The sequence below is a fragment of the Pleurodeles waltl genome, chromosome 4_2 (assembly GCF_031143425.1).
Source record: "Pleurodeles waltl isolate 20211129_DDA chromosome 4_2, aPleWal1.hap1.20221129, whole genome shotgun sequence".
In the NCBI taxonomy this organism is placed as follows: domain Eukaryota; kingdom Metazoa; phylum Chordata; class Amphibia; order Caudata; family Salamandridae; genus Pleurodeles; species Pleurodeles waltl.
This window is the reverse complement of record NC_090443.1, coordinates 264,049,492-264,072,641: the sequence shown is the minus strand read 5'-3', so window position 1 is coordinate 264,072,641 and position 23,150 is coordinate 264,049,492.

Here is a 23,150-nt window from a genome sequence, read left to right as displayed (position 1 = left end):
AAGTGACGGATATACCACCAGCCGTATTACGAGTCCATCATATCCTATGGAACTAGTAATATGGCTGGTGGTATATCCGTCACTTTACCGTCACTTTTGGGACGGATTAACACCTCTTCCAAAGTTGTAATAACCCCCATTGTTACCAAAAATAAAGGTACTTTATTTTAGTGACTCAAGGCCAACAATATCTTAGAGGCAATACTCCTTCTGGAGGTAAGTATTATACACAATATATACACTAGAGACCAAAATCAGGTAAGTAAAAAGTCACGGAATAGTGCAAACAACAAAAAATACCATAGAATGCAATAGGAAGAAATAGGCCTGGGGCAACACAAACCACATAACCAGGCTGGCGGGAAGGGGGTCGGAATCCCCATGGCGTGGAGGATTCCCAGGGGCAGCGGGAAACCGGCGGGAAAAGTTGGAAAAACTATGCTAATCATGTCAGGTCCAAGAGTAAGTAATTCAGAGTAAAAGGAAAAAGGCAAAAAGACATGGATAAATGAGTGAAGACAGGGATGCAGTTATCATAACTGTAGGGGGTTCAAGGGTACCATAGCCCAGGGCAGTGAGAGGCCTACTTCACCCTAATAATTGATATCTTTCACAGTCATCCAGTGAGGAAGGGTGGCAAAGAGTACATGGGGTTAGACACTGCTACCACATCCCAGGGTACTGAAAGCAAGCTAGATGTGACTATTGGCTCCTTGAACAAGGACACACAAGTGTGGTTATGATTCAGGAGAATAGAGGCAGATGCTGAAGAAGGCTTTGGGCCTGGGATATGCCCTAATTACTTACCATAATCACATTTCTCTAAGTCCTGTTCCTTCACTTTCACTCATTACAAAATTAGGCTATCTGCCTCACCAGACATTAAATTGCCACATCCTCATGATAAAAAGAACCCCCCCTCCACTCCTCCTGTTTGTTTACAAGCCACAAATGAATCCTATTTTGGTTGGCCTGCAATGATTGGGAGGGTGGTTAGAGATGTAATGAATCGAAGCGAGAGAACATGACTTAGTATAACGTAATTACCAGTAAATAATTAGGACAGTACCTCATCATCCTTACCCTCACTTCCCTTCATTAAAAATGAGATATACAAAGCCATATCAGGAGAACCAAAGAGTTGATGCAAAAATCAAACCAACCTTTACTGACCACATAAGAAATGACAGAAAGAATACCACTGTTACTTCATAGTGGACAAAACTCTCGAACCAAAAACATCAATGAGGTCCGCTTTTTGCACAATTCTATAGTAAGAAACAAAGGTTGAAGGAGAAGGCCAAGTGGCAGCCTGCAGATTTCAAGTGTAGATGCCACTTGAATCTATGCACATAATGTAGGCATACTCCTTGTAGATCTGCCTTGTATCCCTAAAGGTTTATTTATGACTTGATCTCTGATGCGCTATCTGTGGTTTATGATGCTAACTTCTTTCGAAGTGTGTCTGTGATTTAGAACCCTGAATTTTTATGATGCATGTATCAGATTTATGGCCTCTGTTCTTTTGATCCTTAACTGTGAATTTAAACACAATGGTGGTCATTACAACCTCGGCGGTCTTTAAAGAAGACTGCAGAGGGACCGCCGTGTGGAAGACCGCCAGTAGTGGCGGTTTGCCACTCGGCGTATTATGACCGTTGGCTGCCCTCTGTCGTTTTTTCCGACGGAGAGCCGCCAACAGCCATACTGGCGGGCGGCGGGGAAGTGGAGGTTGCTCCACCTCCACTGCCACGCCAACAGAACGCCGCCGAGCTAATCACGTCCTGTGATTCTGCGCGGCGGTGTTCTGTTGGCGGTGTGGTATTGGCGGAGCTGCCCCCATGTCTCCCTTCCCCTCCCGGAGGATCGACGGAACAGGTAAGTCGATCGTCCGTTAGGGGAGGGGGGTGGGGGAGTGTTGTGTGTTGTGTGGGTGCATGGGGGTGTGCATCTGTGTATGTAGGGGGGTGTGTGAGTGCGTGTATGCTTGCGGGGGTGTTGCGTGTTTCGGAAATATGTGCGTGTTTGTATGTATGTCTGTATGGATGTGTGCGTGAATGTGGGTGTACGTGTCTGAGTGTGTGTGTGGATGTTGGCATGTATGTCGGGGTGTGTGCGTGTGTGTGTTGGTGGTACCTGCGTGCGTGTCGGGTGTGTATGTGTAAGGTAATGTCGGGGGCGGGGTGGGGAGGGGGAACCTTTGGGGGGTGGCAGGTGTGGTGGGGGGTGTAGGGGAGGGAGTCGGGGTGGGGGGTGGGGGAGACCCCTATCAGTGCCAGGGAAGAAATTCCCTGGCACTGATAGTGCTTACCGCCATGGATTTCATGGTGGTTCCTACCGCTGGAAATTCACGGCGGTAAGCCGGGTCACAATACCAGCGGCGGTATTGTCACGGGCGCCGGGCTGGAGACCCAGGTCTCCAGCCCAGCCGTCGTCTCCGCCCTGGCGGGCGGAACGGGGAAGCGGCAGATGACCATGGCGGTAACCGCCATGGTCATAATAATAAAAAAAAGACCGTCAGCCTGTTGGCGGTCTTACCGCCGCTTTAACACCGTCCGCCAGGGTTGTAATGACCCCCAATGTCTTCCCAAACTTGAGCTCAAGCTTTCAGTTCATTTAACGCCTTTCTGAAGGTCCATAAAAAGCCAAACTGGGTCCATTACAGTTCTCCCTCCTTATTTAAATCACTATAACAAAACAAGATACCATACGGGATAGTGCACTCCATGTATTGTCAGACAATTCTCAAATACAGAAATTATTATTGAAATTGTTGATCACTCAAGAGTAGCACTAGCCATAGTTAAAGGGAACTACTAGTTTTGCTGTGTCCGGAGACCAGTAAATCAGTGGCAACTGGTTTGTGGCTGGTCTTTACCTGGACTTTGAGGGACATCAACTCCTGTGGCCGTAGTTGCGCCACCGAATACGTTGACCAAAGAAGTGACCCCAGGAAGACCCCCATTGATTGGATCAACATAGTCATCATTTGTGGGATCTTCAGCATCTTGTATCCCTTGCATTAGGATCCCTCAATTGATGTCTACAGGAGTTGGACTATAGAGTTGGACTATAGAGCCTGGGACTGGAAGAGGACTGCTTTGACTGCAAGTAACTGTTTTGCTAAGCCTCACTGGCCCCTGTGACTTGTTCCCTGCTGGAGTTGGTTGCCAAAACTGGGCTGGAGTACTCAAAAACAACTTCAGAAAACAGCATTGGCAGTAGTTGCCAATGTGTGTTTGCATTTTGAACGAAAAGCTGTGATTTACAATTTTGTTAAAAATTCATATCCTGAGAACCCTGTGGTGTATTATTGTTTTGTTGTGATGTCTAAAAATTCATAAAAATAATATCTATTCTTATAAATTAGTGTTGGATTTCCTTTGTATCGTGTTGCTTTCTTATTCAATTGTTTTGAGCTTCTAAATGCTTTGCACTACTTCCTTTGTTAAAGCTTGACTGCTTGAAACAACAGCTACCCAGGGTCGAGCCAAGGTTTTGCAAATGAGCCCGACTGGACCGAAGACGGGTTTGTGAGTTTATTACATGGTGAGGTCACACAACCACACCATATAACAAACTGCATTTCCTCACATCTCATTACTTAAATAAAATTAAGTACAAGAGAGAGGGGTAGAACTAATAATGTGAATCTCCATTCCATTCCCCCCCTTTTCATCGTCCCAGAATCACACAACATCAGCATCACCATCGTCATCATACATAAGTGCTTGAGTAGCTAAAACATTTTACCACTGATGATCTAACAACCCCCAACAAAGGTGCTTGATTCAACTTACCGCTTAACTTCTTGAACACTTCTGCATCTTTGTTAGTTCACACACAACCTACTCCAAACACAATGGGGGTCATTACAACATTGGCGGTATAAGGCGCTTACCGCCGTGCAGAAGACCGCTAATACACCGCCGCGGCCGCGGTAGACCGCCACAGCTATTATGACACACATCACGGAATCCGCCGAAATTCAGACACCCACACAACACCGCCACACCAAAGGTCAGCGATAAACTGGCGGAAACAAATCCTCCACCTGCACGCCAAAAGAAACACACTCATGCTATTACGACCCACGAATCCACGCGGCGGTCTTTCAACCGCGGTATTCCATTGGCGGTACACACCGCCGCGCTCAAAATACACACACATATACAAAACACCGCCACATTGGACAATTCAAAATACACACACCTGATACACATACACACACCACTCCCACACACCCAACACAATATAAAATACACACCCACATCACACAGAAACCCCTACAACCAGAAATAAATTCTGAGAGAAGGCCAGAGAGACAGTACAGCTATTGACAACCCCATCACACAGAGGCACACAACGCCATCACCCACACAACATCCACGCACAAAACACCACATACCACTACACTCACCACACTCATCAACACATACACCACCCCACACATCACACACAACACCCCATCTCACGCCAAAGACACCCCCGCTTCTCCGAGGAGGAGCTCAGGGTCATGGTGGAGGAAATCGTACGGGTAGAGCCACAGCTATTTGGATCACAGGTACAGCACACATCAATAGCCAGGAAGATGGAGCTATGGCCCAGAATAGTGGACAGGGTCAACGCCATGGGACAGCACCCAAGAAATAGGGAGGACATCAGGAAGAGGTGGAACGACCTACGGGGGAAGGTGCGTTCAACGGTCTTCAGGCACAACATCACGGTGCAGCGGACTGGCGGCAGACCCCCACCTCCTCCCCCACAACTAACAACATGGGAGGAACAAGTCCTGACCATCTTGCATCCTGAGGGCCTCGGAGGAGTCGGTGGAGGATGGGACACTGGTAAGTCAAATCTTAACTATCACATCCCCCACCCTACCTGCATGCTATCACACCCCCCACCCTCACACCCTCCCCTATCACCCCAAATCCTCACTAATCGACCCATGACACCAAGCACCCATCCCAACACCAAGCCCTGCATGACACAACTAAGCATGGGCACCCCTCACTAAAGCATGCCCACTGCACATACCCAGAACACCCCCCCCAACCATCACCACACAGGAATGCCTGCACTGGGGATCACGCACACCCAACCATTGCACACCATTACACACACAGATGCAATAATCATGTTCTTATACCCCTGCAGGAACCCGAAGGAACGTCACCACACCAGAGGGTCCAGACAACACCACTCCACCCCCAGAAGAGGCCCACAGTGACGACAGCAGCTCTGCCCCACTGGATCCTGATGACCAGCCCGGAACATCGTGGGCCTCAGGACAGTCGGTTCCCCTTGCCCAGCCACAGCCCAACACCGAGCTGCCACCCTCTGGTAAAACCAGCACAGCACCCACCCAGCGGGCCCAAACCTCCCTACCCAGGACAGGTCAATCAGCGGTGTGTCCACCACTACAGGGCACCCAGGCTAACCCACCACCCCAACAACAACAGGGACCTGGGGGCAGTGGTAGTGAGCACACGGTCCAGGGGACGGAGGCACAGGAACACAGGGGAACTGGGAGGGCTGCTGTGCGACAGAGGGAGGACAGGCCAAGGGAACCAACTCTCCACGAGGCCCTATCCTCCATCATGGGAGCATACCACCACTCCCAGGAGACGATGGCGACGGTCCTGGACAAGTTGCAGGAGACTCTGCGTCTGCAGGACGAACTGTATTTGGGGTTCAGGGAGGAGCTCAGGACCATCAGCTCCGCCCTGGGCACCATTGTAGGGGTGCTGACGGACATTCAAAAGACCTTGAGGGACACCGTGGCACTCCAAGGGGCCCCTGACACTAGCCAGGATGCCGAACTGCCCACCACCTCCGCCGGCGCTAGTGGACAGGACGCCCTGCCACAGGACCACCACACCAGCACCCCATCCCCTGCAGACGGACAACCACCACGCAAGCGGTCCCTGAGATCCAGGAACAGGACAGAGCAAGATGGCAAGACCCCCGCCAGGAAATAAGACCACCCTGATTGTCCCCCCACTGTCCCACTTTGTCACCCTGTCCAGATTGGAACTGCCCCAGCTCCACTTCCAATGCCCAGATGGGCAGTGCACCTGTGAGACGAATAGACTGGACTCTGCCATGGACATTCCTCCACCATCACCCATCCCCATTTTACAACCTTCCTTGATTTTTTTAGCATTTAAATAAACACCCTTGAAAGCCAAAAAAATCTTGAGTCAGTCTATGAATTGGAACTTTGTATTATCAATTACAGTGTCATAATGGGTTACCCATTGTAAGGCTAACATACCAATGTCACACATCACAAGCCCTTGAAGGATGCAAGCAGTTGGCATGTAGGTTACCACACTTGTGAAACTGAAATGGAAGGGTACAACTCAATTAACAAATAGTGAGTGAAATGTAGGTACAGGATAGAGGTAGGCGTGTGAAAGTTAATGTAATGTTAAACCAGAAAATGTTCTCACCTGTGTGTCACTGGAAATATTGCTGTATGACTGACTCCATGTTGTTGTTTTCTTCATCCTCAGATTAATCCTCATCACTGTCCACTGGCTCCACAGGCTCCACAGCTGCCACAACACCGTCATCTGGATCATCCTCCTGCAAAAAAGGCACCTGGCGTCGCAATGCCAAATTATGGAGCAGGCGATGATGATGCTGAACACCTTCTTCGGTGAGTAGAATAGGGATCCACCTGTCATATGGAGGCACCTGAACCTGGCCTTAAGAAGGACGAAGGTGCGTTCGATTACCCTCCTAGTCCGCCTATGGGCATCATTGTACCGTTCCTCTGCCCTGGTGCTGGGATTCCCCACTGGGGTCAATAGCCAGGAAACGTTGGGGTAACCAGAGTCCCCCAATAGCCATACACGGTGCCTCTGGAGTTGACCCATCATATCAGGGATGCTGCTATTCCGCAGGATGTAGGCGTCATGCACAGAGCCAGGGAACATTGCATTTACCTGCGAGATATACTGGTTTGCCAAACAGACCATCTGGTCATTCATGGAATGATAACTCTTCCGGTTTCTGTACACCTGTTAACTCCTGCGGGGGGGACCAGAGCTACATGGGTCCCATCAATGGCACCTATGACGTTGGGGATATGTCCAAGGGTATAGAAGTCACCTTTCACTGTAGGCAAATCCTCCACCTCAGGGAAAATGATGTATCTCCTTACGTGTTTCAGCAGGGCAGATAACACTCTGGACAGCACGTTGGAAAACATAGGCTGGGACATCCCTGATGCCATGCCCACTGTTGTCTGAAATGACCCACTTGCAAGGAAATGGAGCACTGACAGCACCTGCACGTCAGGGGGGATTCCAGTCGGATGGCGGATTGGTGACATCAGGTCTGGCTCCAACTGAGTACATAGTTCCTAGATTGTGGCACGGTCAAACCGGTAGGTGACGATGATATGTCTTTCTTCCATTGTCAACAGGTCCACCAGCGGTCAGTACACCGGAGGATTCCGCCATCTTCTCATATGTCCCAGCTGACGGTGCCTAAGAAGGACAACAGCGAAGAACCAGTCACTATTCCTCCAGGTATGTACCCACAGTTACACACAAGACTACACCAGACAAAAAAGCCTTCCTGTATGTGTGTTGAGTATAGGCCTAGCTATGCGTGACGCACTAGTAAATGAAGCCATGTGGGCCCCTGAAATGGCGGCTGCCTGACCTCTAAACTGGGACAATGGGATTGTGGGGTAACTGCGCTGGCATTGCACACCGTCGCGGTAGGCGGTCGTAGACCACGGCGCAATGCTGCATTGGTTAACATTGGACCCTATGGGTCCCAGGAGCCAATGAACAGGTGCGCCGGCGGTGATGATGCGCACCGCCGCGGACGTCACCGCCATTTTCTATCTGTTCACTCACTAGATACCTGACCTTCGACAGGAGAGGACCTACACTGCAAGTGCTGGTGTGACCTCGGTCTGGAAGCGACGATGGCTGCTGCGTCTGGGGAAAGGGCCCCTGCCTTCACTGCACAAGAGTTGGAGAAACTTGTGGATGGGGTCTTCCCCCAGTACACGCTACTCTACGGTCCTCCAGACCAACAGGTTAGTACACAGGGAGCACGTTGTATGGGCTAGGCCTGGGTGGAGAGGGCTGGGTGGAAGAGGGAAGGGGGCAGAGTACATAGAACAGTTATGCATGGGAATGAATGGGCCACATGGCCAGAGTATGGTGGGGGCCACTCACATTGACGGTGCAGTTGGTAATGACTGTTACTCTTTCCTTGTGCATGTCATGTAGGTCAGCGCCCACCAGAAGAGGGACATTTGGCGTGCCATCGCCAAGGAGGTCCAGACCCTGGGGGCCCACCAGAGACGGGGCACCCACTGCCGTAAGAGATTGGAGGACATTCGCCGCTGCAGCAAGAAGACGGCGGAGGCTCAGCTGGGGATGGCCTCCCAACGTGGGAGGGGTGCCCGTCGCACCATGACCCCCCTGATGTTCCGGATCCTGGCGGTGGCCTACCCGGAGTTGGATGGGCGCTTGAGGACATCACAGCAGACACAAGGGGGTGAGTACTATCTCATTCAGTGGACTTTGCGTGCAGTGGAGGGGTCTGGGTGGGGGAGGTGGGCTGTGGGTGTCCCTAGGCCAGGGCGAGTTAGGTAGGCAAGGCCCCTCCGTAATGTAGGCCATGTGGCACTCAACCCCACCTCAGCAGAGTGCCAAGATGAGGTATAGTTGCCCCTGTGGCATCCATGTGCGCAGATTCCCACCATTGCCATGTAGGCCATGTCCCAGAAATTGCATGTGCAGAGGTCAGGAGCACGGCGTAATGCAGGGGGCTGCTGCGTCTGTCTTGTCCGCCAACGGTAGCGGCATGCCATGCACTAAAACTCTCTTTGTTCTGTCTCCCCCCCTTTTCCTGCTCTCCCTGTCCTTTTGTACATCAGCATCATCAGGCGGAGGTACAGTGGCACCGGAGCACGAGGGAGCTGCATCCCACTTGGCCCTGGAGGGCCACACCACAGACTCTGAATGCACCAGTGGGACGGAGGGCGAGAGGAGCTTCACGTCGGCCACCGGATCACCAACGAGCGACACGGACTCGTCCGCCGATGGGAGCTCCCCTGTGGTGGCGGCACCACCTGTGCGCCCCACTTCTACAGGTACAGCTGCCACCCCCCCTACCAGCACCGCCCTCCCTGCAGCCCCTCAGCGTTCACCCCATGCCCGCTCACTCAGGAGGGTGGGCATCACCTTCGCCCCAGGCACCTGAGGCCCTGCCCCAGTCACCCCTGCTGCCCTCAGTGAGGAGGCCATTGACCTCCTCAGGTCACTCACTGTTGGGCAGTCTACCATTGTGAATGCCATCCAGGGTGTAGAAAGGGAGTTGCAACACGGTAATGCATTCCTGGAGGGCATTCATTCTGGTCAGGCTGTCCTTCAGCGAACCCTGCAATCTCTGGCCTCAGCACTGATGGCAGCCATTGTCCCTGTGTCCAGCCTGCCCCCTCCAACTTCCTCCACCCAGACCCAATCTCCTGTACCCCAGCCCATCCCAAGCACACCTACAGACCAGCATGCACACAAGTCAACACACACAAGTAGCTCAAGCAAACATAGGCACCACACACACCACAGGCACTCACGCAAGCCTCACCCACATACAGACACAGCAACATCCACTGTCTCCACTGTGTCCCCCTCCTCCTCTTCTCCCTCCTCCCTCCCAGTCTCGTCTATACATACACCTGCATGCACCACATCTACAGGCACTAGGACTCGCACCAGGACACCCAGCACCACAAGCCGCTCACCTGCACTCACCACCTCCACTGCCATTTACACGTCCCCTGTGTCCTCTCCCAATGTGTCTGTGACGCCCCCTCCCAAAGTACACAAACGCCGGCAATCACTCACCCAACATCCATCCACCTCACGACAGCCTCCAGTACCTGCACCTGCACCCAAAACACCTTAAGTCACACCTCCAACAACCACCTCCTCTTCCTCCACTCCCAGACCCCCTCCAGCTACCCATCCCAGTGTTCGTCAGAAACTGTCCCTCTGTCAAATTGACCTTTTTGCCCCCCCCCCCTCCAATTCATCAGTCCCGTCGTAGCGCCTCAGCCAAAAAGCCTCCAGTACCAGTGGTGCGTGTTCCAGGTTTTTGGAGTGCACCGGCCACCAGGACAGGCAGTAGGACCCGGAGCCAAGGCACTGGCAGCCCACCCCCTGTAAAGGCTCTGAAAATGGAGAGTGGACGACGGGACCGTCTTAAGACTCCTGGTGGGACAACAAGTGACATGGGATCGAAGGCGATTGGTGAGTCAGCTGTAACTCCAACAAAGGTGGGGAAGGTCCAGAGGAAGTCTGCCCAGCCTGTTGTGAGTGTCACGGCGGAGAAGTGCGCCATCGTATCCGGCGGTCCAGACACAACCGCCAGCACCGTCGTCACTGGTCCAGACACCACCGCCAGAGTCACAGCCCAGGAGGGCCCAAGTATCGTCACTGGTCCAGAGACCATCGCCAGAGTCACAGCCCAGGAGGGCCCAAGTATCGTCACTGGTCAGGAGACCACCGCCGGAGTCATTGCCCAGGAGGGCAAAAGTATCATCACTGGTCAGGAGACCACCGCCAAAATCACAGCCCAGGAGGGCCCAAGTATCGTCACTGGTCAGGAGACCACTGCCGGAGTCATTGCCCAAGAGGGCACAAGTATCGTCACTGGTCAGGAGACCACCGCCGGAGTCACAGCCCATGAGGGGCCAGGATGCCACAGCCCCGCTGGGCAATGATGGAACGTCATGCCACACACCAATGCCCATGTCCGTATCAGAACCGCCATGGCAAAGCACCGCTAAACAGGGCAAAGACCGCCATGGCAAAGCACTGCTGAACAGGGCAAAGACCGCCATGGCAAAGCACCGCTGAAAAGGGCATGCACCGTGTAGGAATGAATGGACCGCCACATCAGTTATCCTTATCCCATGTGCAGCTGGGACAGTGACAGGACAGGTACTTTCACGTGGAGACTCATTCAGTCTGGGCACCAGTCCCCCTCCAGAACCAGTGGAGACCTGCATCTACTTGAGAGACTGTGGCTTTGCACTCCCCAGGATGGCACAGTGGGCAAACCACCCACTGTAGTGACTTTAGAGACTGTGGCTTTGCACTCCCCAGGATGGCACAGTGGGCAAACCACCCACTGTAGTGACTTGAGAGACTGTGGCTTTGCACTCCCCAGGATGGCACAGTGGGAAAACCACCCACTGTAGAGACTTGAGAGACTGTGGCTTTGCACTCCCCAGGATGGCACAGTGGGAAAACCACCCACTGTAGTGACTTGAGAGACTGTGGCTTTGCACTCCCCAGGATGGCACAGTGGGCAAACCACCCACTGTAGTGACTTGAGAGACTGTGGCTTTGCACTCCCCAGGATGGCACAGTGGGCAAACCACCCACTGTAGAGACTTGAGAGACTGTGGCTTTACATTCCCCAGGATACATCAATGGGCATGGAGCCCCGTTGTGGATCTGGCTTCGCATTCATCTGGCTGAGGTGCCCCCCCTTCCTTTCCCCCTGAGGTGCCTGTAGTGTTTCTATCTGATGCCCCGACAGTGTTCTCTCCGATTTTGGTCAGGTATCTATTGTGGGCCTTGCCCATGCATTTTTGGACTGTTGGTGCACGGACATTGTTGTGTACATATCTGCACTACATCTCGGATTGCATGTGTAAATAAGAGTGATTTTGAGATATGTATATCTGTATATTTTTGTATGACATGTATATTGGCACATTACAGTGTTTGCCAGAATTTCGCATTGTCTTTGCATTCTTCCGGGGGGATTGTGGGTTGTTACTCTGATTTTTGTGACTGCATTGGTGTGTATGTTGTGATATGCGAGGGTGGGGGTGGGGGTGTTTGGTGGGTGTCCCCCTAACTTTTGCCTCCCCCCTCCCCCATGTCGTAGGTGCAGTACTCACCGGTATCTTCTGCGCCTACGTAGCTGTTGGGCGTAAAGGAGCAGAAAAACAAGGGCAGGTAGGATTTGTAATTCGGGCTCCATGGTGTCCTCCTTCCTCGTGGGATGTGTTCAGGTGAGCGTTTTCCCATAGCAAAAGCTGTTTCCGCCGTGTTTTTATCCGCGGTGCATCCGCCCCGGAAAAGGTGGCGGATTGGCGGGTTGTAATAGTGTGGGCGGTACATTGTCTCCCGCCTGTCTGTTGGCGGTAACCGCCACGCTGCTTGTCTGTACCGCCTTGGCGGGCGGTGTGTTAAAGTGGCTGTCTTTGTTGGCGTTTTCCGCCAGGGTCATGATTCCCTTTTTTTGTCCGCCAGCCTGTTTGCGGTATTACCGGACCTTTAACACCGTCCGCCAGGGTTGTAATGACCCCCAATATATGCACTGTTACTACCACAGCATTTTGAATAAATCTAGACTACAAAATCAATCATTCTAGATCAAAATAAGAGTTGTTCCTAGTTAAGTGGTGTATGAGTACCGATGATTGTACTGATGATTGTTGGCACATTCCCTCACAACTCACAATATGAACTAGAAATTCTACTGATTCCTCCTGAAATTTTGCATTTCTCTTTTTCTCAACTAGTGCCCTCCTCTGTCTTAACCCATGTTCTTGTTTCCTGTATTCTGATACCGATATACCCTTGTAGAAAAATGTAAGCAGGGAATACCACAACGTAGGTGATTCTTTACTGTTTGAAAATCTAGCAGTGACAACACCAGTCTAAATTACATTCTACAGAACTTGTTGCAGCTTGATCTGGTAGTATACCAACAAAATATTTACAGATCGGGCAACTTTGCATTATCCAGAAGAATGACAATTTCTCTACCACTTACAAGGGATGCTTATCATCTACATCATTTGCATTCAAGCTCCTGTGGTCCCCACGCCTCGTCAGCTTCCTCAACCTACTAGCAGTTTGGAATTATTCACAAGAGGCCATTTTTCCACTGTTTGAAGGAATACATATCCGCCACACCATTTGTGTACAATCCTCTGTGGTCCACGTTCAAATTAATGACCTATATCTACCTCCTAATCTATACTACTACAGGGATCCAAACTCAGGCTTCCACTTTCTCTTGTATAATCTCACCAAGACTTTTTAAACAGCATCCAATGAACTAATCAGGAAGTAACTTCTCTCTGTTTCTACTGTTACTGCCCCTTCTCCAACTGGTTCATATGTAAAAGTAAAGCTACCCGCACCAACTATTACTGATCATTTATGGAAAAACACAAAACTCAGATTCATCTTCTTTACCAAAGTCAGAAGTCTACATAACTTGGGGTTCATTTGTGTCAATTTTATCCACACACTCTTATGTTGAGACTATCCTAAAACGCAATAATCTTTTTGAGTGTCCTGCAGAATCTTCCTGTTTTTGAATCTCACTTGATTTCCAAAGATTCCACCAAAGTATATTGGTTCTCCCTGGTGTAACCGTGGTTTAATCATTACAATGAACATTTCCACTTTTCTTTTTAACTTCAGTGTCAGCATTGATCTCACTCATAGTGTATTTTGAGAGCTCTCATTCTCTATTCACACTCTCAGAGCAATGTCTTCTTTTCGTTCCTCCAAATCTTTCACCACCATTGTATCAAAGTTGGCATTTTTAAGCATATAGCTGTATTTATTTTTTTCAACAAGCCTGATGTCCCACTTTCATGGTCCCAGCTCGTCATGTGTTTTTCCATCCCACACCTATATCATATGTGTCGATGCTTCTCTTTTTGCTTGTTTTCTCAAAGCTACCTTTTTACCGTTTACATTTACGTTAGGTGTTCGCTATACCTCTCTCATGCAAGTGATTGCATGCTGTAGTCCTTCAGCACTTTCAATACCTCTCTCCCTGTGGATTCCCTATTTAACCCTAGTTATTCTCTCACTTCATAGTTACTAAACATGAACTGATTGCCAGGAGCTTAGCTTCAGGGGAAAGTTTGGGGTGTTACACCCCCCCTAATAAATGTATTCTGCAGTAAACAGTTGGGTACAGGTGATTTAAGTCGGGAATTGTTGGGTGTTTGTCGTATTTCACGTGCAATTTTTACATGCAGACAAACACACACACACACACTTGTCTCTGTTTTAAAGGTCTTAAAATTGTTATTTACTACAATATTGAGTTATAAGTCTCCCTCACAATCCGCACTTTCCTCCCTTCTCCTGTAATGCAGTTTAACCCGCAAGATAGTTGGGAAATCTGAAGTTCAGCGCCCCCACCCCTTCCAGTCTTACTGACCAAGCTACGTCCCTGCTGAATGCAGAACCACTTTTACGCATTCACCCTAATCTCACTTGTTTTGGCTCACTAACACAAGGTTTATATATCATTCTCAAAATCATCACTAGCATATTATACTCTCTTGCTTACACTGCGTCGCTGCGACACCACGCTCATTGTTGGGAACAAGCACTCATTAAGGGCCAGATGTAGGTAGGTTTCATTTTGCGAGTTGCAAATTGCGAGTACTAAAGACTCGCAATTTGCAACTCGCAAAATGAAATGCAGAAAGGTGTCTCAGACACCTTCTGCGACTCGCTATGGGGTCGCAAAGACCCACCTCATGAATATTAATGAGGTGGGTCGCAGTTTGCGCCCCCATACCGAGTCTAGGCACTCACAGGGATGGTGGCCTGCTGGAGACAGCAGACCACCATGTCTGTGACGGCTTTTAAATGAAGCAGTTTTTTTTTTTCTTTTCTTAAAGGAAAACGAGCTGCAAAAATAAAAAATACCAAAACCATTTAGTTTCGGTTTTTTCAGAGTAGGCAGTGGTCCATAGGACCACTGCCTGCTCTGAAAAATACTTTTTTGTGGCATTCACAAAGGGGAAGGGGTCCCGTGGGGACCCCTTCCCTTTTGCGAATGAGTTGCCATCCACTTCAAGTGGATGGTAACTGCGAGTTGGTTTGCGACCGCTTTCGCGGTCACAAAGCAACTCAACATCGCGATGCGGTCGCAAATAGGAAGAGAAGACCCCTTCCTATTTGCGAGTCGGAATCACATTTTGCGAGTCGGTACCGACTCGCAAAATGTGACTCTGCATCGCGTAAGGCCTTTTGCGCCTCGCAAACTCCATTTTTCGCCGTTTGCGAGGCGCAAAAGGCTTCCTACATCTGGCCCTTAGTCTTTTCAAACACATTTCAGACTCACTGAACTCATTCTACCTACCTGCTACACATTAGTCACATATTGATATTGAGCTGAGTATGCTCATATCCACATAAGCTCACAAACGAATCTAAGGAATTGAAACTGACACTTCACCCACACTCACACTTTGCAGGTCTTTCTTCCTCTGGCCTTATACACCGCCTTCCACGTGCCTCCTCACCCTCGAAGGCAGGGCTCATGGCTCTGCAACTGTAAGGCTTATCCTGTGACGGAACATGAAAGATTGTTATACTCGACCATGTGGTACATGTATATATCATTTTAATGCATAAGGCATTAGGGTTCTAGCATGCACATGTGAAATGCGAAGACCAGGGAACAACACAATATTAACATTGTTGGTTACCTTGAAGATCTACCAGTCAAGTAGAAATTATAACAAGCAAGTGCATTGTAACGAAGCTTGAGGTAGCTATTCAAGTCAGAAGGAAAACTGTCAGTGTATATTTGTATTTGACATATGAATTAGTTGTGTGCTACGTTTTCAGACATTGCAAATTCCATATTAAACTAGAGAAATGTGGTTGCACAGAGATATTGCTGAAATAAAACTCTGTGCTTAGCTGTATATACACAAACAGAAAAGTGTGTGAAGGCATAGATTTAATATTATTTACTCCACCCCAAGTACCTTGAAGATATATACGTATTTTTAAGGTATATAAGGTTAGAGTTAAAATTATTCAATTTATGCTTATCTGTATATACAAAGAATAGTAAAGTTATACTTGCCGTGGCAAAATAGTGGTAGTCGATATTATACAGCTGATATTGTTGTATTTTGATATTTGTACCCTCGCAGTTCTGAGATACAACCTTCTGCAGGCTTGTAGCTGCCATTAGTTAAGGAGGTGAGTTGACGACGGGGCCCAGACTTACAAGAGGCCCACAGCACATCTTGCCACCCATGAAGGTCAGATAAGTGGACTACTTTCCATGCTTGCACTAGGGCCCAATGTACATCAGCTACATCACTGCGACTTTAATGTGAGGCCTCTAGTCACAGGTAAAGCATATGATGAGAAAGACAGACAAGGTTAGGTGACAGCATATTCATGTAGTTTTTAAATGCTGCAGCCGATCTTATCAGAAAGGTAATCCAAAGGTTCTGTTTAACTGACAATAAATACATCAAAGTGATTGCCATCTAAATAAGCACATCACATCAATTATTCTGCAATGTAGGAGGGAAATCATTTAATTTGAAATGAGGAAACCTGATAAAGCTTTGTGATAATTATGTTCTTAAGCCCAGGTTAATATTTAACTTTGAGAGGGTATCTTTAGACAAGTGGAACAGCGTGCTCTCCTTGCAGTACAAAGAGGAAGTGAAATGTTTACCCAGCTGTGAGTTCCTCATCTAATCTGCATAACGAAGCAAGCATTGGCAAAGCCATTAGGTAAGGGAGAGCTATTGGCTTTGTCAGTTTTTAACTATGTTGTACAGGAGTGAGGATGCTGTAAATATGGCTGAAAGTGACAAAAGAGCTGTATGATGTGGCCAATGTTCACCGTGATGGGCAGTGATCTTTTTTCTTAGCATGAGATTATTCTCTGTCTCCGCAAAGATGTTTAATTATCTTACATCCAAGCTGAAGTTCATCTTATTGACCCAGCCTGACAGGAGAACCAAAAGGCGATGTAGGGCAGGGAGCGCAGCACAGTCTGCATCTTTGTAGCATCTTGCAATCCGTTGGTGAGATTATTTTTTTTTCTGGTGGGACACAAGAGGGCAAGCAATGTAGAGGTGGGGGTGCACAGGGCTAGCAACAACCGTGGAGGCACGGGACATGCTGGACAAGCAACAATTCAGAAGGCTCGTGGGTGGGTAGAGGTAAACGGAGGTGAGGATGACTTGAGGGCTTGGGGTGGTAGAGGTAAAGGAAAGGAAAGTGAAGGTGAGGTGCCTGCCAAACATGCTAAAGGGCATAAAAATATTGACCGTGTCCCCAAAACATTTAGGGAGCTAGGGTTAGGATGAAAAAGTGTTTGGGGATGTGTCCTGTCTGTGGGAAACAATCTTTAACTAGCAGCCTAAACCACAAAGGCCCTTTACCACATAGTCTTTATCACACAGGTAAGTAACACATAGATAACTATTTGCACCTTTACCATGTACTGCTTTACCATGCAGGTAACTTTTGATATAAAGAGCATATGTTGGAGTGTGTCTTTTAAAATCAATATTAACATGAAAGAACATGTAGAAAATAATGCACACGTTTGAAATGTGACCACGGGGAGTGGCTACCAATGTATACGAAGACTAATGAAACTTATAAATGATGAATTAATTATGTACTAATGGTTTGAATTTGTATTATCATATTATAATTAGAGTCATGTATTAGGGTTTTGTTAACTAAATTACTAGGCCTTAGTTAGTGAGGGTCTGGGCCTAGCTGCCTGGTCTTGTATTAAACTGTGTTTTTCTAACATGCAATGTGCTGTTTTTCCTGAAGGATACGAAACTGTACTTTTCCAGAAACTAGATATGTGTGTGTAGCCGTAGTAAATTCTTTCTCATGGGACCCGACTTGCTCAAGGAGACATTCTTGCTAAATGCAACAGTGTAATTCGTAACAGGTGCAAGGCTGCCTGGAGTAGGAGAAAACAATGGGACTACTGACTGGAGCGTAAAGTGTAACTTTTCTTACCTGACATTCCAACCGATGAAGACGTCAATAACATGAGCCAATCAACGACATGAGAACTGTGTTCTGTGGAGAATTCTAGTGAGGTGTGTGGAGAATTATTGGACAGAGATAATAATGCACCAAATATTATCCAATGGGGAATTAAGGGCTAGTTCGACAGTTTTGATTTAACAGCATGACCCGAGGAGAAATCAGCCATTATTCGGACATTCCACTCCATGCCATTATTCTTTTGAGACTTTGCCGATACTTTAACCAACCTCTAATCCAAATTTTACCTGATAATTACTTCTCCTCCATATGAGGGAAAAGCCTTATTCTTTAGCTATGCCATACCGAGACTTTGCCATGTCCTATCTTTGCTGATGGTGAATCGACTGATGTCCTGAGGACGAAGATTGACGCTGATTGCTGATTCATTGGAGGGGTAACTGTCTGATGATAATTGTAATTGTCTGTTTGCCTTTTCTTTCTAGGTACCAACTGCTCTTTTGATAGAGGACATAGTTAGATGTTTTCCAAATTTGTGTTTGCTAAATTGTTTTGTATGAAGCCCAACATGCTGATGCTAATTCGAGGTTAGTTAAGGTGTTCACAAATATTCAACGCAAATAGACAAATGACTAGGTTCTTGCTTTGTTGAATTTTGTACAACTGTGACTTTGCCAAGCTGTTTCTTATTAATGATGTGTTAATGCTGAACGAATATTCTCTATGTACTGATTAATTGTGTTATAATTGCAAAGTCTGAAGAGATTACTAATGAGATTGATTGCTAATGAGATTAACCGAGATGATATTAGATTGTAACTAATAGGGAACTAAATATTCTAAGTCTTAACTAAATTGGTGTGGTTATTCATGACTGAAGGGTCATGGTGTGTTTGGTTTATTGATTCTTACTGCATGTTATTGATTAGCTTAATGATTAGCTATAGTGAATATCGATTGAATTATTGATATATTGATTGTGATGCCAAAAGAACATCTCGTGTTGGGAAGTCCCCGAACGTGGTCAAAAGGTCCATCGGCCTAGGCGTGTCTCCTTTTAAGTTTACTTATCAAGATCCTGACGTGCTATCAGTTTTTGGTAGCAGAGGATGGTTTGGCCCTTTGGGGCCCCAGGACGAGGGACCACTATTTGATAAGATTGATGGTTCGAAAGGTCTGGTATAATTTGATGAGCGTAGTTTGGAAGTAAGCTAGGTGTATCGGAAAATTGGGTATTGGGAAAATTGTTCTTTTAAATGATGCAAATTGGAGAGATGATGTGCCCCTAAGTCCCGAATGACTTTCCCGGAATCTCGGAGTCTGCTGAAGGGAGTTTGAGTATGTTCTTGGCGTTCTAGTGATAGTGTGAATAAAGTAGGGTTTGCGCTTGCAGGTGAATTGTGAGGTTTGTGAGCATTTTAGGCCAGGTGATGATGTTCTAGTAGGAGTGTGCGTACTCCGCAGTATGAGAGTAGGGAAGTCGGCGAACTTCATGTGAGTGTAGCGCTTTGTGCTCAAAAATTGTCCACATGGTTGTTGGTGATGTACAGACCCTGCGTGGTCTAAGACTCCTGAGTATATTGATAAGTTTATGAGACACTTGGTTTATGTTGTAATTTGCGTGGTTTAATAGGTCGATGGTGAAATTGACGAGTCGACTATGAGTCAAAGTAAGTGAATGAAAACTTCGATGGAGATTTGGTGAGTTCTAAAGTGCACTAGAACAACCCATTGACAAGTCGAGAGTAAAATTTGCGGGTCAAATTTGCTTGCGAGTGCGGGATCTGAGAAGGAGAGAGTAGCGGCCGAGGCTAAGCAAAATCTCAGTAAAGTTTTGAAGCGATTGTGTTACCCTTTCCTGTAGTAAACCGGCAAATTTGAGTTTTTGTTGGTGCTCGCAATATACTGCATTAGTTTTGTGTGAATTGAGAGTGAGGAAGACAAGCCACAAGACTTTGTCAGCCGCAGTGTGTGGGGGTGTGACGTCATTGGATCCGCGCTGGGATGGGTTAGTGAGAAGGGTCGCACATGGATTGGCAGCCGTCCGTGAGAGGCAACTGATTGAGAAAGTAGGCGAAGAGAGTTCTGGGAATTAAAGTCACTTCAAGATTCGATGTGAACAAAATAAAAGACACAAAAATGAAAGGCTTTAAAGAGCGCTTTGAGGGAAGGTGTATATACTACTGCGAGTGTAGGAGAGGTTACACCGCCAGAGGATACACCAGCGTATGCTGTAATGGAGCAAAGGGGTGTCGCGCCATGTCTTTGGCTAAAACAATGGTGCAAAGCGACAGAGAAAGAAGGGTGTTTGGTGTTTCCGGAGCACGGAACGTTCAATATAAGTGTTTTGGAAAATTAGCAGAGGGTGCTACAGGAGCTAAAGCCACCTCCTAGGCCAGCACAGTTTGAGGCGTTAGCAATTTGGGAATCGATGACAATAGCAACAGAAATTTGAGAGGAGAATGAGGAAAGCAGAAAAGACACTAACGGAGGCTAGGTGGGATAGTGCACAGAGAGTTTGGAGGAGAGAAACAATAGACGGAATAAGGATGTTTCCAGCAATAGCTCAAGAAGGTGAAGACATAAGGGGGAAAGCTACTTGTAAGACTGACAAAAGTCCTTCCAAAGACAAAGAGGCGAAGAAGCCCAGGTCAGAGATGGATGACTCAGACGATGATGAGTTCCTTAATCAGTTACTGAATGATCGACCTCCGCCATATGCAGTAGATGACAATAGACCGAGTACTAGTACATGTCCTGTAAGTTCGAATCAAAACAAGGGGACAGCGAATCCGGTACAGGTTAGTCCTGTCTCCACCCCAGTTCCGGTGCAGAGTAGTATTAGTGTGTCCAATGCTCCAGATATACAATCTCAGCTACAGCCACCACAGGTTCAGAGACTTTACCCTGATGTCCCAATCTTAGAGACCACCACGAATCTGATGGTGCCGTCAGAGCCAGCATATTCGAGACCAAAGCTGATTCAGACTTATCCAACACCACCTTTACTGCCCCAGGTACAGCAACAGATGATTCGGAATTACACTTCGGTTACAGGACCGCAGTCAGCCATAGCACCGTTTATGAACCAGAATATGGGAGTTAATACTCCACAGGTTTTGGGAAACAGGCAGAGGCCAGCTGCCATATCCTTGCCCATTACGGTTGGTCCACCAGTACCACTGTATGCGCAGGCGAAGCCTTGTGTATGGAGATGACAAGAGGAGGGTTCGTAGGGAGCTCTCAAGGGATGACTCCAGTGGAGTCGACATTCGAAAGATCTAGGTCCCTGTTAGACTTCAGTCCGATTGGGGCTCCTCCAGATGCCATGAGAAAGTCAGGTTTGGGACTGCTGACTCCACAGATCTCGAGCACGAATATACCACAAACACCGATAGTGCAGGCTGGAAATATCTCCTTACAAGGTTTAACTGTGCAACAGCTTAACAATTGGTTAGATAAGTTAAATTCACTGCAGACTACTCCTGCAGCAGCAGGGAGGACGGAGGGAGAAGAGTACCTGAAGTTTGTGAGTTTGGGCATGGAGGCAAATGAACTTGTTGAAGGGAGCAAGGTAGTGAACAGGTTAGAGTCATATACTGAGGCAGAATTAAGGTACTTGTGTCCCAAAATAACTAAAGAAGTGAGCAGGGTGCACCAGAGGTTGGCAAACTTGGCAGATAAATATGGAATAGACTAAGAAAATACCAAACATCTGAAGAGGAGTTACAGGTTAGACTTTGAGCCTAAGGATTTTGAACACATGAGGTATACTGGGATGAAGGCACACCTCAAGTAAATATTACAGTGTGCACAAGTTTGGGGAGCCTTAGAGAAGTGGGAAGGTAGATGGGCGAAGAAAAGAGACAAGAGGCAGAGCAACTGCACAGAGCAGCCAGCTAAAGCCTCACAGGATGCTGGGACGGTAAAGATGTTACCAATGAGAGAGACTGCCGGAGGGGTTCTTGTCCATGTGCCGTGGACTAAAGGTGATATTCTGTCATTTACAAATGATTTTCCCAGGCTGAGGGAGAAGCCAATAGAGTGGTATCAGCAGACGGACAGTATTGTGAAGCTTGCAAAATGTTTCTGGGAATATGTGAATACTCTCTTTGAGATCATAGTTCCTGCTGATTTGTGGCTTGAGTGCAAGAGAAGTGTGGATTGGCCGGCCGAGGAACCGGCAAGGGATAGAGTCACCGGAGTACCGTCTCCTGAGGTGATGAAGTACTACTATAAGGTGATTGAATTCTTGAAACAGAGAGTTTCGCCGAAGAATATTGATTGGCAAAAGATTTATCGGACGGCTCAGGAAACCAAGGAGTCGATACATGCCGATTATGAGAGGTTGTTGAAAGCGTTCAAACACTACAGTGGTACAGAGGTCGTTGAGGCGAAGGACATGAATCACCTTGTGTTTAGATTTGTCAAAGGGTTGAGACCTGAGATTAGTCAGACGATTAAGAATCACTTGATCTGCTGGCAAGCAAAGCCGATTGACGAGGTGTTGCAGTATGCGAGGTACTGTAGTGATGAGATTGAGTTGAAGCAGAGGAAGCTGAAGGAGAAAACGATGGTGATGTAAATTAAGGCAGCACAGTCAGGGATGCAGGGAGGTTGTTCACAACAGATGGTGCAACAGCCGCAAGGAAACAGGATGTTTCAGGTGCAAGTGAGAGGCAGAGATCGAGGAGGTTTTGTGAAGAGAAGTCCAGACTTGAACACTATAGTAGTTCAAAACGATGTACAGGGGGTGAAGAAGATGTTACCTTGTCATGCTTGCGGGGTCGTTGGACATTGGAAGCGGGAATGCCCGATGATGGTGCAGGAGGGTGTTGTTTAACAAAGCAATGATGTCAGTGCATTTCAAAATGTGAAGGGACCGAGGCTGAGAGGTCCTAATCCGAATTTTCAGAATAACATAAATCAGATGCAGGGTTTCCAACCCATGCAAAAGGTGCAGATGCCACGTATACAACCTTTGCAGATGCAACACATGCAGCAGCAGGTTCCCATGGTACCTAGACAGCGAATGCAAGTTGAACAGCAACAGGTGATGCTTCCTCAACAGGTAACCGGTCAAAGAATGAGTCAAAATAACACAGTACAACTATTCCCATTGCATGGTGAGAATGGAATAAACGATGAATGGTCGGATGAGAGTTCAGATAGTGAGGAATGTAGGCTTGCAGCGTCCCTAGAAGTAGATCAGAAAGGGCCCTATGTGCAAGGGAAAGCAATGGGTCACAAGGTTTCATTCTTGGTTGACACAGGAGCTACACTCTCTACAGTCAGAAGTGCAGAGGTTCCGAAACCGCC